Raw genomic sequence first — 13,906 nt, 5'->3', positions numbered from 1 at the left:
CTGGGGTTGTCCTCTGGGTGACAGTTGCAGAAACTGGGGCTCCAGATGAGTGAGTGTATAAGCTTATTCTGGGAGGTACTGGCAAGTGGCACTAAGGCCTAGACAGAGCACGAAGCTGGTGTCCCCACCCTGTGCTCCTTGAGAGCACCTCTGGAACCTCCAGCATGTGGCAAACCTGAGTCCTGCCCTCAGGCTGAAGCTCCAGGACAAGTAAATAGGACCTTTTCACAGGGAGACTGGGGGTGTGTTTTAGTCTGCTGTCTGTGTGGTGCTCTGGGGAGGTAGCCTGCCAGGAACTGTCTCCCCGATTTTTACAGTCCCACGGGACTCAGGGATGCAAGGCCCTCTGGCCACCAGAGCCAGGTGATCAAGGAGAGTCACCTGTGTCGTCAGTGCGTGGCTGCCGGCTTTGGTGGGGCAGCCGAAGAGGGAATTGTTCCATATGTGGCTGTAGATTCGGTGTGTCCCTGGGAGGAGGTGAGTTCAGAATCTTCCTATGTTGCCCTCTTGGACTTCCTTGTGGTCTTTATGTTTGAAGTAATTGTTACTATTGTCTAGTCCCAGGACACCTTTCCGCATCCTGGACTACAGAAGCAGTGATGCAAACAAATGTTTTACATTTCATCTGCTGGAGGATTGTGTTTTGAAATATTAGTTATCCTTTCATTTTTTTTGATCCTGTTGTTACATAGAAATTTAGAAACTAAAAGAACACCTTAATTTACATTCTTTGACTGTGTGGGTGAGGGAAGAAGAAACTGGTTTATATTATATTTTTAGGTTGTTAAACTTCCTTTCATGTTTTTTGGTAATGTGATGAGATTAACATTTATTAGCAGCTTAGAATTCCTGAGGCAGTAGCAGCAACAGACAAACTAAGCAGGAGATTGTCTGTCTCAGGGTGCCAGGGGTCAGCCTTGGCGCTGCTCCCTCTGAACAAGCCACTTAGGGGGTTGTCAAGGTCAGTGGTCCTCCCTTCTTAGGAAATTAACTATTAAGGGTGCCTGTGACCAGAGCCTTACACTCTGCTTTGGGGTGTTAGGACACCAGTCTCTCCCCAACTTTCCAGGGAGTCCTGGAAGTCGGGGCCCAGCCTTATTTACCTGTCTGCATCTGGAACCCCTTGGGTCTTTGTCCTGCAGCAGAGGGAGTGGACATCGGTCACTGTGGATGCCCATAGTCTTTTCAGTACCTCCTGGACATTTTCACCATCCCCTACCTTGTGAATCCTACCTTCCACACTGACTTCCTCTCCCATGAAACGCCAAACACGTGTGACTGAGGAGAGGGCCCAGGAAGCCTCAGGCAAGGTGGCCTCTGCATGAAGCATGTGGGAGCAGGGGCAGGGACGTTGGGGGCACCCCCCTGCCCCAGTGCGGTGAAGGCAGGGTGGCATCGGGTCAGCAAGTCCGGCACTCAGGTTCTGGGAGCTCAGCCCGAGTCGAATTCTTCACTCTTCCTGAAAGGTGCTATGAGACTTCTCACACCCACCAATAAACCCTCTCCCACCTCAACCAAACTGATGGTTTTGTGCGTGGTCATGGGTCAGAAATACGGACTCAAAGATTATCTAATTGAGAGTCCACTTTATGAAGAAGAACATAAAATTATGCAAACAAAACTAAGTACAAAGGTGAATATTTAATGAGAAAAAAAGAAATCACAAGAAAGTAAAAATTTGAACATCACAGCATTCTGAAAAATAACATAATTTTAAAAATTAATTTTATACCCTAACATACCTCTAGGTTACTTCATTGCCATATATATATATATATATATATATATATATATATATTTTTTTTACAGTAACTTTGTAATGGCATTTTCTGTAAAGAGAATCGAAAGAGAAATGAAGCTTTCCTTTAGCACTGTTGATTAAAATTTGATTTTCTTATTGATAGTTTAGAAAAGTTATTTTCAACTTTACAACTTGTCATTAATGAAATGTCATGTAAAATTCTGGATTATTTCCAATTTGAGGAAATCTTTATCAAGTACCTGTCACATGTGAGCTGTGAGATTACAAGGCATTTCAAGTTTTCTTGTGCAATGGACAATCAAATATTCTTTCAGTTGATAACATTCATTATGCAGTTAGTCAATATTTTCTTGTCACTTGCCAGGTGAGTTGACACAGTGCACAGTAAGCAAATTTTTGGAAGACATTCCTATACCAGATGACTTCCAATAATTTAATTATACACCAAAGCCACTCTGAATCACATAAATATATCCCACAAAACTCAGACTTAATATATCCTCAGCTCACTTCCTCTTCATATCTGTAACCACCCCAAAATGTCCATAGGCACCCCCAAAACCCAATAAGAGGGGACATATAGTGGCGGGGAAATCAGAGTGGAGACAGAGACTGCTCGGAGCCAATTACAGTTAAAATCCCTTAGTCCCGAAAATTTTATAAAATGTGCAACCATGTGAACACGGCTAGGATCCCTTCTAGGGATCCTAGAAGGGCCCATGCTGGTGGGGGATCTGGATATGCAGGGTGACTGGCATTGCCTCAGTGTCCAATAATAATAATAGTAGTAATAATAATAATAATAAAATAAAGCTATTTAGTCTCAGATTTGTGTAAGGGCCAAGTCACAAAAAGCTAATTAATATCCTGAAATCCTCAGTAAATTGTCTTAACGTTTTCATGGGCTTTACACATTGTACTGCATCCTAACTCCACAACAGAATTAGGATCGTTCTGTCTTGTACATTTGACTCAGAAGCAGAGCAATATAATGTGCCCTTGGAAATTTGCAGAGTATTTGGAGGGTAGACTTTTTTTAAATTGAAGTATAGTTGATTTACAATGTGTTAGTTTCAGGTGTACAGCACAGTGATTCGGTTATACACATACACACACACACACACACACACACACACACACACATATATTCTTTTTCAGATTCTTTTCCCTTATAGGTTATTACAAGATATTTAGTATAGTCCCCTGTGCTGTATAGTAGGTGCCTGTTGGTTATCTATTTTATATATAGGAGTGTGTATCTGTCAATCCCAAACTCCTAATTTATCCCTCCTTATTTTCAAAACAGAAATAGACTCCGAGACATAGAAAACAAACTTATGGTTACCAAAGGGGAAAGGGGGATAGGGTAGCCTCTTTGTACTATGGTAAATCAACTTAGGTTCCTGATCCTAGGTAAATGAAGGAAAATTTTCACCTAAAGATGCACATTGTCCAGGAATATGGCATATACACACTTCCTCTATTTCTCTCAGTACAATTAAAACACTGGACCTTATATATTAAACCAATATAAGAAGGCTCTGATTGGGACTTCCCTGGTGGCACAGTGGTTAAGAATCCACCTGCCAATGCGAGGGACACAGGTTCAATCCCTGGTCCAGGAAGATCCCACATGCCGTGGAGCAACTAAGCCCGTGCATCACAACTACTGAAGCCCACGTGCCTAGAGCCCATGCTCCACAACAAGAGAAGCCACCACAATGAGAAGCCCGTGCACTGCAATGAAGAGTAGCCCCCACTCGCCGCAACTAGAGAAAGCCTGTGTGCAGCAACGAAGACCCAACACGGCCAAAAATAAAAGAAATAAAGAAGGCTCTGATAAATTGAGAGAAGGCGGCAGACTGGCTATGCACCTCAGGACCCAAGGAGCTACATGGGGATGAGTTCCCTGAGTATTCTTTTTGCCTCACGTAGCCCAGACTTAGAGCTGAAAAGGCAGGCAAAACACTAATACGCACAAACAAAAGTCCCTACAGAAGCCTGCTATCTCTAGCCAAAGGGCCAGGAAGACAGAAAACATTTAGTCAGTAACTGCTCTACTCCAGCCAGACACCCCAGAAAAACCATGGCACTACCCCTACCCGTGCAAGTAGGTGAGCCTCGCTTTCCGCCCTCGCCAGGCTGTGTAGCAGGGTATCCCAGCTTCCCTGATGGAACGATGTCAGAGAAGGCTGAGCAGGGGGCCGGGACTTTAACCGACGCCAGGCAGTTATGAGGCACCACACATCCTGACCTCTTTCAGTAGAGGTCACGTGGGGACAGCAGTGAAGCACCCCAGAATTGCCATCCCGTCCACCAGCCACAAGGGGTCGTTCCCTTCCTTCGTGTCAGTGGAGGCCAAGTGGGGAACCTGGGCGTCGATCCCCTTGGCAGTAACAAAGCAGTGCCTTCTGTTCGCCTGCCAGAGTAGTATCATGGAACCAGCTTAAACAGAAGGTTGAATAGTATCCAGTCTCAAAACATCATATCCAAATGTCCTAGTTCTAATCAAAAAGCGCTTGTTATACCAAGGACCTGGAAAATTTCAACTTGAATGAAAAAGACAATCAATACATGTTAACACTGAGATGACAGAGATGTTAGAATTATCTAACAATAATTTTAAGGCAGTCTTGATAAAAATGCTTCAATGAATTATGAACAGATTTGAAACAAATGAAAAATAGAAAGTCTCAGAAAAGAAATGGAAAATCTCAGGAAAGAAATAAAAGATATATAGATGAAAAATGCAACTTTTAGAACTGAAAAATACGGTAATGGAAATAAAAAGCTCACTGGGTGACCCCAACAGCAGAATGGAGAGGAAGGAAGAATCAGTGAACTTGAAGGTAGAGCAGTAAAAATCACCCAGTCTAAACTAGAGAGACAAAATAGACTTAAAAAAAAAAATGAGCAGAGTATCAGGGACCCGTGGGACTATAACAAAAGAACTAAGATTTGTGTCATTGGAGCCCCAGAAAGAGGGGAAAAGGGCAGGATTTGAATAAATAATAGCTGGAAACACCTCAAATTTGGCAAAAGAAATAAACCTACAGATTCAAGAAGCTGAATGAATTCCAAATAGGATGAATCTAATGAAATCATGCCAAGATTTTTAATATTTATATAATTATAGTATTTAACATTTTATATTTAATATAAATATATAACTTTATATCAATATATTTATAAATATTTATAATATTTATACATATTACATCATAATCAAACATGAAAACCAAAGAGAGGAAAAATCTTGAAAGCAGTAAGAGAGAAACAAAATTTCACCTATAGGGAAAAAATCAATTCAAATGACAGCAAATTTCTCTTTAGAAACCATGGAGGCCAGAAGGAAGTGGCACAACACTTTCTAATGCTGAAAAAGAACTGTCCGACTGTCCACCGAGAATTCTGTATCCAGAGAAAATGTTCTTCAGGAATGAAGGAGGAAATCGAGTCTTTCTCAGATGAAGAAAAGCTAAGAGAATTTGTTGTCAGCAGGCCTACTCTAAAAGAATGGCTAAAGGAATATCTATAACAGGAAGAAAATTATAAAAGAAGGAATCCTGAAACATCAGGAATAAAGAAAGAACAATGGAATGAGTCAAGATAAGCTTAAATATAATACATTTTGCTTCACCTCTTGAGTTTTCTAAGTTATGCTTGAGAGTTGAAATAAAAATCATAACATTGTTTGATGAAGTCCTACATGTATGTAGAAGACATATTTAAGACAATTATAGTACTATAAACAGTAGGAGGAAAAGGGATGTAAGGGAAGATAAGATTTCTATGCTTCATTCAAAATAGTAAAATGTTGACATCAGTAGATTGATAAGTTATGTATATATGATTTACAGGCACTAAAAAAGGTATACAAAGAGATTCACTCAAAATCACTATAAATCAAAATGGAATTCTAAAAAAAACATTTAAGTAACCCACAGGAAAACAGGAAAAAGAAAACAGAGAAACCAAAAGCAGAGGTAACAGAAAACAAAATAAAATGACTGACTTAAACATATCAAGAATCACATTAAATGTAAATGTTACACATACACTGAGTAAAGGATAGAAATTTGCAAAGTGTATTAGAAAACATGACCCAAATATATGCTAAAATAAATTCACTTCAAATACAATTGTATAGGTAGGTTGAAAGTTAAAGGATAGGGAAAAATATTCCAGACAACATTAATAAGAAGAAAGCACAAGTAGCTATATTAATATCAAGTAAAATAGACTTCAAAGAGAAAATTATTAAAGACAGGGAAATTATGGTGATAAAAGGGCCAGTCCACCAAAAAGTCATAGCAAATTAAACGTGAATGCACCAGACAGCAGAGCTGTAAAAATGTGTGAAGCAAAAACTGATGAAACTGAAAGGTGAAATAGACAAACTCACAATTATAGTTGGAGACTTCAACACCCGTATTTCAACAATTGACAGGACAACTGTAGAGGAAATTAGGAAAGATATGGAGGAACTCAGCAACACCATCAATCATCGACTGTAACTTCTTTTTCTTTTCTTTGGCCACACCGTGCTGGCAAGTAGGATCTTAGTTCCCCAACCAGGGATCGAACCCTCACCCCCTGCATTGGAAGCGTGGAGTCTTCCACCAGGGAAGTCCTGAAACCATCAGTCAACAGGACCTCATCAACACTTATAGAGCTTCCCACCCAGCAACAGCAGAGTGCATACTCTTCCAGTGCCCACAGAACATATACCAACATAGATCATATCCTGGCGCATTACAATAAACACTCAGCAAATTTAAAAGAATTGAAATCATACCAAGTATTTTTTCCTTCCATAGTGGAATCAAACTAGAAATCAACAACATAAAACAGGAAAATCTCTAGATACTTGGAAACTGAACAACATACTTCTAAATAATCCTTGGGTCACAGAAGAAGTTACCATGGAAAAATTTTTTTCAAAGGTTGAACTGAATGAAAATGAAAATACAACATATCAGAATTTGTGGGATGTAGCTAAATAAGTGCTAACAGGTAAATATATAGCACTGAATATTTACATCAGAAAACAGCAAATGTCTCAAATATATCATCTAAGCTCCCACTTCAGAATCTAGAAAAAGAAGAGCAAAATAAAGTCAAAGCATATAAAAGGAAGGAATAATAAAGATAAGAGCAGAAATCAATGACATTGAAAACAGAAAAAGTATAGAAAAAAGTCAGTTAAACAAAAAGCTGTTTCTTTGAAAAGATCAATAAAATAGTCAATAAAATGTATCCCCCCCCAAATCAATAAAAGATCTATAAAATTGACAAACTTTTAGCAAGACTGACAAAATAAAAATGAAAGGGAAGACACAAATTACCAATATCAGGATAGAAACAGTTGATATTGCTACAGATTCTGTAGATAAATAGAGAATTAAAAAATATTGCAAACAACTATACACATAACTTAGACAACTAAGATGAAACAGACCAGTTACTTGAAATGTACCAACTACTACCACAATTCACCCAATATTAATTAGGTAATTTGAATAGCCCTATAACTATTAAGGAAATTGAATTTTTAAAGATTAACAGTCTTACATTTTTACAGCAGTTTTAGGTTTACAGAAAAATTGAGCAGGAAGTACAGAGAGTTTCCATTTATTCCTCTCTGCTCCCAGTTTCCCCCATTATTAGCATCTTGCATTAGTGTGATATGTATGTTACAATTGGTGAACCAATATCAATACATTATTATTGACTAAATCCCATAATTTACATTAGGGCTCACTCTTTGTGTTATTCAGTTTTATGGGTTTTTTTTTAAGTACACGTTCATTTTTAGAGAAGTTTTAGGTTCACTGCAAAATTGATCACAAAGTACAGAGAGTTCCCATTTACCCTCTACCTGCACACACTTGGTCTCCTCCACTATGAACATCCCACACCAGTTGGTACATTTGTTACACTGACACATTATTATCATCCAAAGACCATAATTTACATAAAGGTTCACTCTTGGCACTGTACATTCCATGGGTTTGGACAAATGTATAATGACATGTATCCACCATTATAGTGTCACACAGAATAGTTTCACTCCCCTAAAACTCATCTGTGCTCTGCCTATTCATCCCTCCCTCCCCACGACCCCTGGAAATCACTGATCTTTTTACTGTCTCCGTAGTTTTGCCTTTTCCAAAATGTCCTATAGTTGGAATCATACAGTATGTAGGCTTTTCAGATTGGCTTCTTTCACTTAGTAATGTGCATTTACATTTCCTCCATGTCTTTTCATGACTTGATAGCTCATTTCTTTTTAGTGCTGAATAATATTTTATTATATGAATGTACCCCAATTTATGTATCCATTAACATACTGAAGGATATCTTAGTTGTTTCCAAGTCTTCGCAATTATGAATGAAGCTGCAATAGACATCCTCATGCAGGTTTTCATGTGGACATGTCTTCAATTCATTTGAGGTGTAATTGCTGGAGTGAATGATAAGACTGTTTAGCTTTCTAAGAAATGGCCAAACTGTCTTCCAAAGTGGCTGCAGTATTTTGCATTCCACCAGCAATGAATGGGACTTCCTGATGCTCCACATCCTCATCAGCATTTGGTATTGTCAGTGTTTCGGATTATAGGTGTGTATTGGTACCTCACTGTTGTGTTTTATTTTTTTCATTGTTGTTTTAATTTGAAATTAATGATATGTGATGTTGAGCATCTTTACATATGCTTATTTGCCATAAGTATATCTTCTTTGGTGAGGTGCCTGTTCAGGTTTTCTGCCCCCCTTTGGGCAAACAATTGGGTTGTTTTCTTATTGTTGAGTTTTAAATGTTCTTTGTATATTTTGGATACAATTCCTCTATCAGTTATATGTTTTGCAAATATTTTCTCCTAGTCTGTGGCTTATCTTTTTATTCTCTTAATAATGCCATTCACAGATAAGTTCTTTTATCTTAATGAACTCCATCTCATCAATATTTTCATTCACGGTTATGTTTTTGGAGTGATATCTGAAAAGTCATTGCCAAGCCCAAGGTCACAAACATTTTCTCTCATGTTATAGCCTAGAAGTTTCATTGTTCTGTGTCTTAACATTTAGGCTTGAGATAATTTTGAGTTAACTTTTTGAAAGATAAAAGGTCTTTGTCTAGATTCATTTATTTTATTTATTTATTTTTTTGCATGTATGCAGTTTACCTAACACTATTTGTTCAAAAGACTTCCTCCTCCATTTAATTGCCTTTGCTATCCTTTGTCAAAGAACAATTGACTGTATTTGTGTGTATTTATTTCTGAGTTCTCCATTCTGTTCCACTGATCTATTTGTATATTCTTTCACCAATACCATACCCTTTGACTACTGTATCTTGATAGTAAATCTTGAAATTGGATGGTGACAGTCCTCTGACCCTGTTCTTTTTCTTCAATATTGTATTGGCTATTCTGGGTCTTTAGCTTTCTGTGTAAACTTTAGAATCAGTTTGTCTGTATTCACAAAATACCTTGCTAGGATTTAGATTAGGATTGTATTGAGTCTACACATCAACTACAGTTGGGAAGAATTAACATCTTAACAACATTAAGTCTTCCTATACGTGAACATGGAATACCTCTCCACTTATTTAGTCTTCTTTTATTCCTTTCATTAAAGATATATAATTTCCCTCGTATATATCTTGTACATATTTTATTAGATTTGTGTCTAAGTATTTCATTTTTTGGTGCTAATGTAAATGGTGCTGTTTTTAATTCAAATTCCAACAGTTCATTACTCGTATATAAGAAAGCAATTGATTTTTCTGTATAGTAACATTGTATCTTGAACCTTGCTCAGTTGCTTATTGGTTCTAGGAGTTTTTGTTTGTTTGTTTAAAAATTCCCAAGAAGGGGCTTTCCTGGTGGCACAGTGGTTAAGAATCTGCCGGCTAATGCACGGGACACGGGTTTGAGCCCTGGTCCGGGAAGATCCCACATGCTGCGGAGCAACTAAGCCTGTGCGCCACAACTACTAAGCCTGTGCTCTAGAGCCCGCGAGCCACAGCTACTGAAACCCACGCTCCTAGAGCCCATGCTCTGTAACAAGAGAAGCCACTGCAATTAGAAGCCTGAGCACCGCAACAAAGAGTAGCTCCCACTCGCCGCAACTAGAGAAAGCCCACGTGCAGCAACAAAGATCCAACGCATTAAAAATAAATGAATAAATTAATTAAAAAATTATACAACTCTAAAAAGAAGAACTAAAAGTGTCCCTATTTGCAGGTAATATGATTGTCTATGTAAAATCTCCCAAGAAATCTACCCCGCAAATGATAGAACTAGTAAATGCATACAAAGCCACAAGAAGATCAACATACAGAAATCAATTGTATTTCTCTATAATATTAATAAACACATGGATGCCAACATTTAAAATACAATATCATTTAAAATTGCTAAAAAAAGAAAAACTTATGTGTATATTTAACAAAACACATACAGAACTTGTATGGCCAAAAACTACAAAACAGTGATAATAGAATTCAGAGAAGCTCTAGATAAATGGTGAGATATACCTTACTCATGGATTGGAAGACACAATATAGTAAAGATACCAGTTCTCTCCAAATTCATCTATTGGTTAAATGCAGTTCCTATCAAAATCCCAGGAGGTTTTTGTAGATACAGATATTCTAAGATTGATGGAAAGACAACAGAACTAGAACTAAAACAAGTTTGAGAAAGAAAAATAAACTGGGAGGAATCAGTCTATCCAATTTCAAGACTTACTATAGCTAAAGGAGTCAAGACCCTGTGGTATGGGTGGTGGGACAGACACAAAGATCAATGGAACAGGAAAGAGAACCTAGAAATAGACCCACACAAATATGCCCAACTGATTTTTGACAAAGGTGCAAAAGAATTCAACAAAGGGAGGATAACCTTTTCAATAGAAGGTGCTGGAGAAACTACACATCTGTAGGAAAAAATATGCACCTACCTAAACCTCATACCTTATGAAAAAAAAGTCAAAATAGCTCATATATAAATGTAAAGTATATTTTTTTAAAAATGTGAAGTGTAAAACTATAAATTTTTTAAGAAAAATATCATAGGAGAAAATCTTTGGGATTTAGAGCTAGGCAAAGAGAGCTTGAACTTAACACCAAAAGCACAGTCCATAAAGGAAAAATCAATAGATTTGACTTAATCAAAATTAAAGCCTTTTGTCCTATGAAAGACGTTGTTAAGGGATGAAAGCTTCTACAGTGGCAGAAAACACTGGAAACCACGTAAATAACAAAGAAGTAGTATCTGTAATTAAACAACTTTTGAAACTTAACAGTAAAAAATAAACAATTCATTTATAAAATGGGCAAAAGACATGAACAGACATTCCACCAAAGGGGGTATATAGGTGGCAGATAAATGCATGAAAAGGTATTCAATATCATTAGTCACTAGGGAAATGCAAGTTGAAACTACAATGAGATATTACTGCACACCTATCAGAATGGTTAAAATGAAAAATAGTGACAACACCAAGTGTTATCAAGGATGCGGAGTAATTGGATCACTTCACTTATATATTGCTGGCAGGAATGTAAATGGAACAGCCACTCTGGGAAACAGTTTGGCAGTTTCTTGAGATAAACATGCAACTACCATACAACTCAGTAATTGTGTTCCTGGGCAATTATCCTGAAATCAAGACTTAGGTTCACACAATAACTTGTACAAGAATGTTCATAGAAGCTTTATTCATAATAGCGAAAAACTGGAAACCATCCAGATGTTCTGTGAGCAACAGGTAAACAGAACATGCATCCTATGGAATGCTGCTTGGCAATAAAATGAAGGAACTGCTGATACATGTACAACTAGGATGTTTCTCCGGGGAATTATGCTCAATGGAAAAACATAGTGGTTACCTACTGGTATGAGTTCATTTACATGACATTCTTTTTTTTTTTTGCGGTACACGGGCCTCTCACTGTTGTGGCCTCTCCCGTTGCGGAGCACAGGTTCTGGACACGCAGGCTCAGCGGCCATGGCTCACGGGCTTAGCCACTCCATGACATGTGGGATCTTCCCAGACCGGGGCACAAACCCGTGTCCCCTGCATTGGCAGGCGGACTCTCAACCACTGTGCCACCAAGGAAGCCCTAGATGACATTCTTGATGGCAAAATTATATGAATGGTGGATATACAATGGATTAGCAGTTGCCAGGGGTGAAGGACTGGGGGTGGGAGGCATGAGGGAAGTGGCTGTGACTATAAAGGGGCCACTGGACCAGTCCTTGTAGTGATGGAAAAGTTCTAATCTTGACTGGATCGATGTCAATTTTCTGGTTGTGATATTATACTATTGGGGAAAACTGTGTAAAGGATACATTGTGTCTCCGTATTATTATTATCACTATTTTTGAGGAAGGTGACAGGGACTACAGAAACTTAGCTCAATCTTTATTTTTTTTTAATTGAAGTATAGTCGATTTACAATGCTGTGTTAATTTCTGCTGTACAGCAAAGTGATTCACTTATATATATTCTTTTTCTTTATGGTTTATTACAGGACAGTGAATATAGTTCTCTGGCTCTATAATAGGACCTTGTTGTTTATCTATTTTGTATATAATTGTTTGCATCTGCTAGTCCCAAACTCCTGATTTATCGCTCTACCACCCCATTTCCCCATTGGTAACTGTAAGTTTGTTTTCTATTTCTATGAGTCTGTTTCTGTTTTGGAAATAAGTTCATTTGTGTCTTTTTTCTTTTAGGTACCACATATAAGTGATATCATATGATATTTGTCTTTCTCTGTCTGACTTACTTCACTTAGCATGATAATCTCTAGGTCCATCCATGTTGCTGCAAATGGCATTATTTCATCCTTTTTTATGGCTGAGTAATATTCCACTGTATATACAGACCACCTCTTCTTTACCCATTCCTCTGTCAATGGACGTTTAGATTGCTTCCATGTCTTGGCTACTGTAAGTAGTGCTGCTATGAACATTGGGGTGCACATATCTTTTCAAATTGTGGTTTTCTCCTTTCTTTCTTATGCCATGGCAACATTCAGGGAGGATGAATATTTTTAAAGCTGAAGACATCTGACTGCTGGTTCCTCAATGTAAGTTGCTGCAGCTCTTTAATAGGCAGCTGGGAAGAGAGAATCTGCCCAGCCTGGACTTCGTTGCTTCAAGCCTGAAAGGACCACGCCCCCCGCCCCTGCCCCCGACACCCACCTTGCTAGAACTAATGCTTTCTCTGTGTAGCTGAGGACCTGGCTTCTGGTCATGAGCCCAGAGCCTGTGGCAGATCTGGGGAGAAGATGTTGCCTCTCAAAGAGGCATCCACTCAGAACCCAGATGGCAGCATTGGGGCCCCTAAATGGGCCTTCTGCATCTCAAGGAGCAGCAAAGGCTTTTCTCAGAACTGTAGCAGGAAGGTGGACCCCTTCCAGGGCCCAAGAGTGGGCTCTTGTCTAACACTTGGAAATGATTGTCAGAGGAGACACACGTGCTGACAAAGCAAGAGACTTTATTGGGAAGGGGCACCCGGGCGGAGAGCAGCAGGTAAAGGAACCCAGGAGAACTGCTTCATAAATAAGGTCATTTGTGTCATATCTTAGATTCCACGTGTAAGTGATATTATGTGGTATTTGTCTTTGACTTCCATCACTTAGTATGATCACCTCTGGGTCCATCCATATTGCTGCAAATGGCTTATTACATGGTTTTTCATGGCTGAGCAACATTCCATTGTATATATGTACCACATCTTTATCCATCTATCTGTCGATGGACATTTAGGTTGCTTCCATGTCTTGGCTATTGTAAATAGGGCTGCAATGAATATTGGGGTACATGTATATCTTCGAATTATAATTTTGTTTAGATATATGCCCGGGAGTAGAATTGCTGGATCATATGGTAAACCTATTTTTAGTTTTTTTTTAAGGAGCCTCCATACTGTTTTCCATAGTGGCTGCACCAACTTACACTCCCACCATCTCTCTGTATTATTCTTAAAGCTGCAGATGAACCTGCAATTATCTCAAATTTAAAAGTTTAATTTCTGAAAAGCAAGAAGAATGCAAATTCATAGGGTTAAACCATGTTAGACACAAGGCCACTGGCTGACAGTAGGAATTCTCCCTGAGAATTCCAG

At 38.5% G+C, this 13,906-nt stretch overlaps 1 protein-coding gene across 3 annotated transcripts in view; it reads left to right on the top strand.

Annotated features, from left to right (window-relative positions):
* Positions 1-13,906, top strand: part of TM2D3 (TM2 domain containing 3) — a 337,824-nt gene that overhangs the window by 37,888 nt on the left and 286,030 nt on the right. The window lies entirely within an intron of this gene.

Source organism: Orcinus orca, chromosome 2 (assembly GCF_937001465.1).
Source record: "Orcinus orca chromosome 2, mOrcOrc1.1, whole genome shotgun sequence".
NCBI lineage: Eukaryota > Metazoa > Chordata > Mammalia > Artiodactyla > Delphinidae > Orcinus > Orcinus orca.
This window is presented reverse-complemented; position numbering and strand designations above follow the sequence as displayed.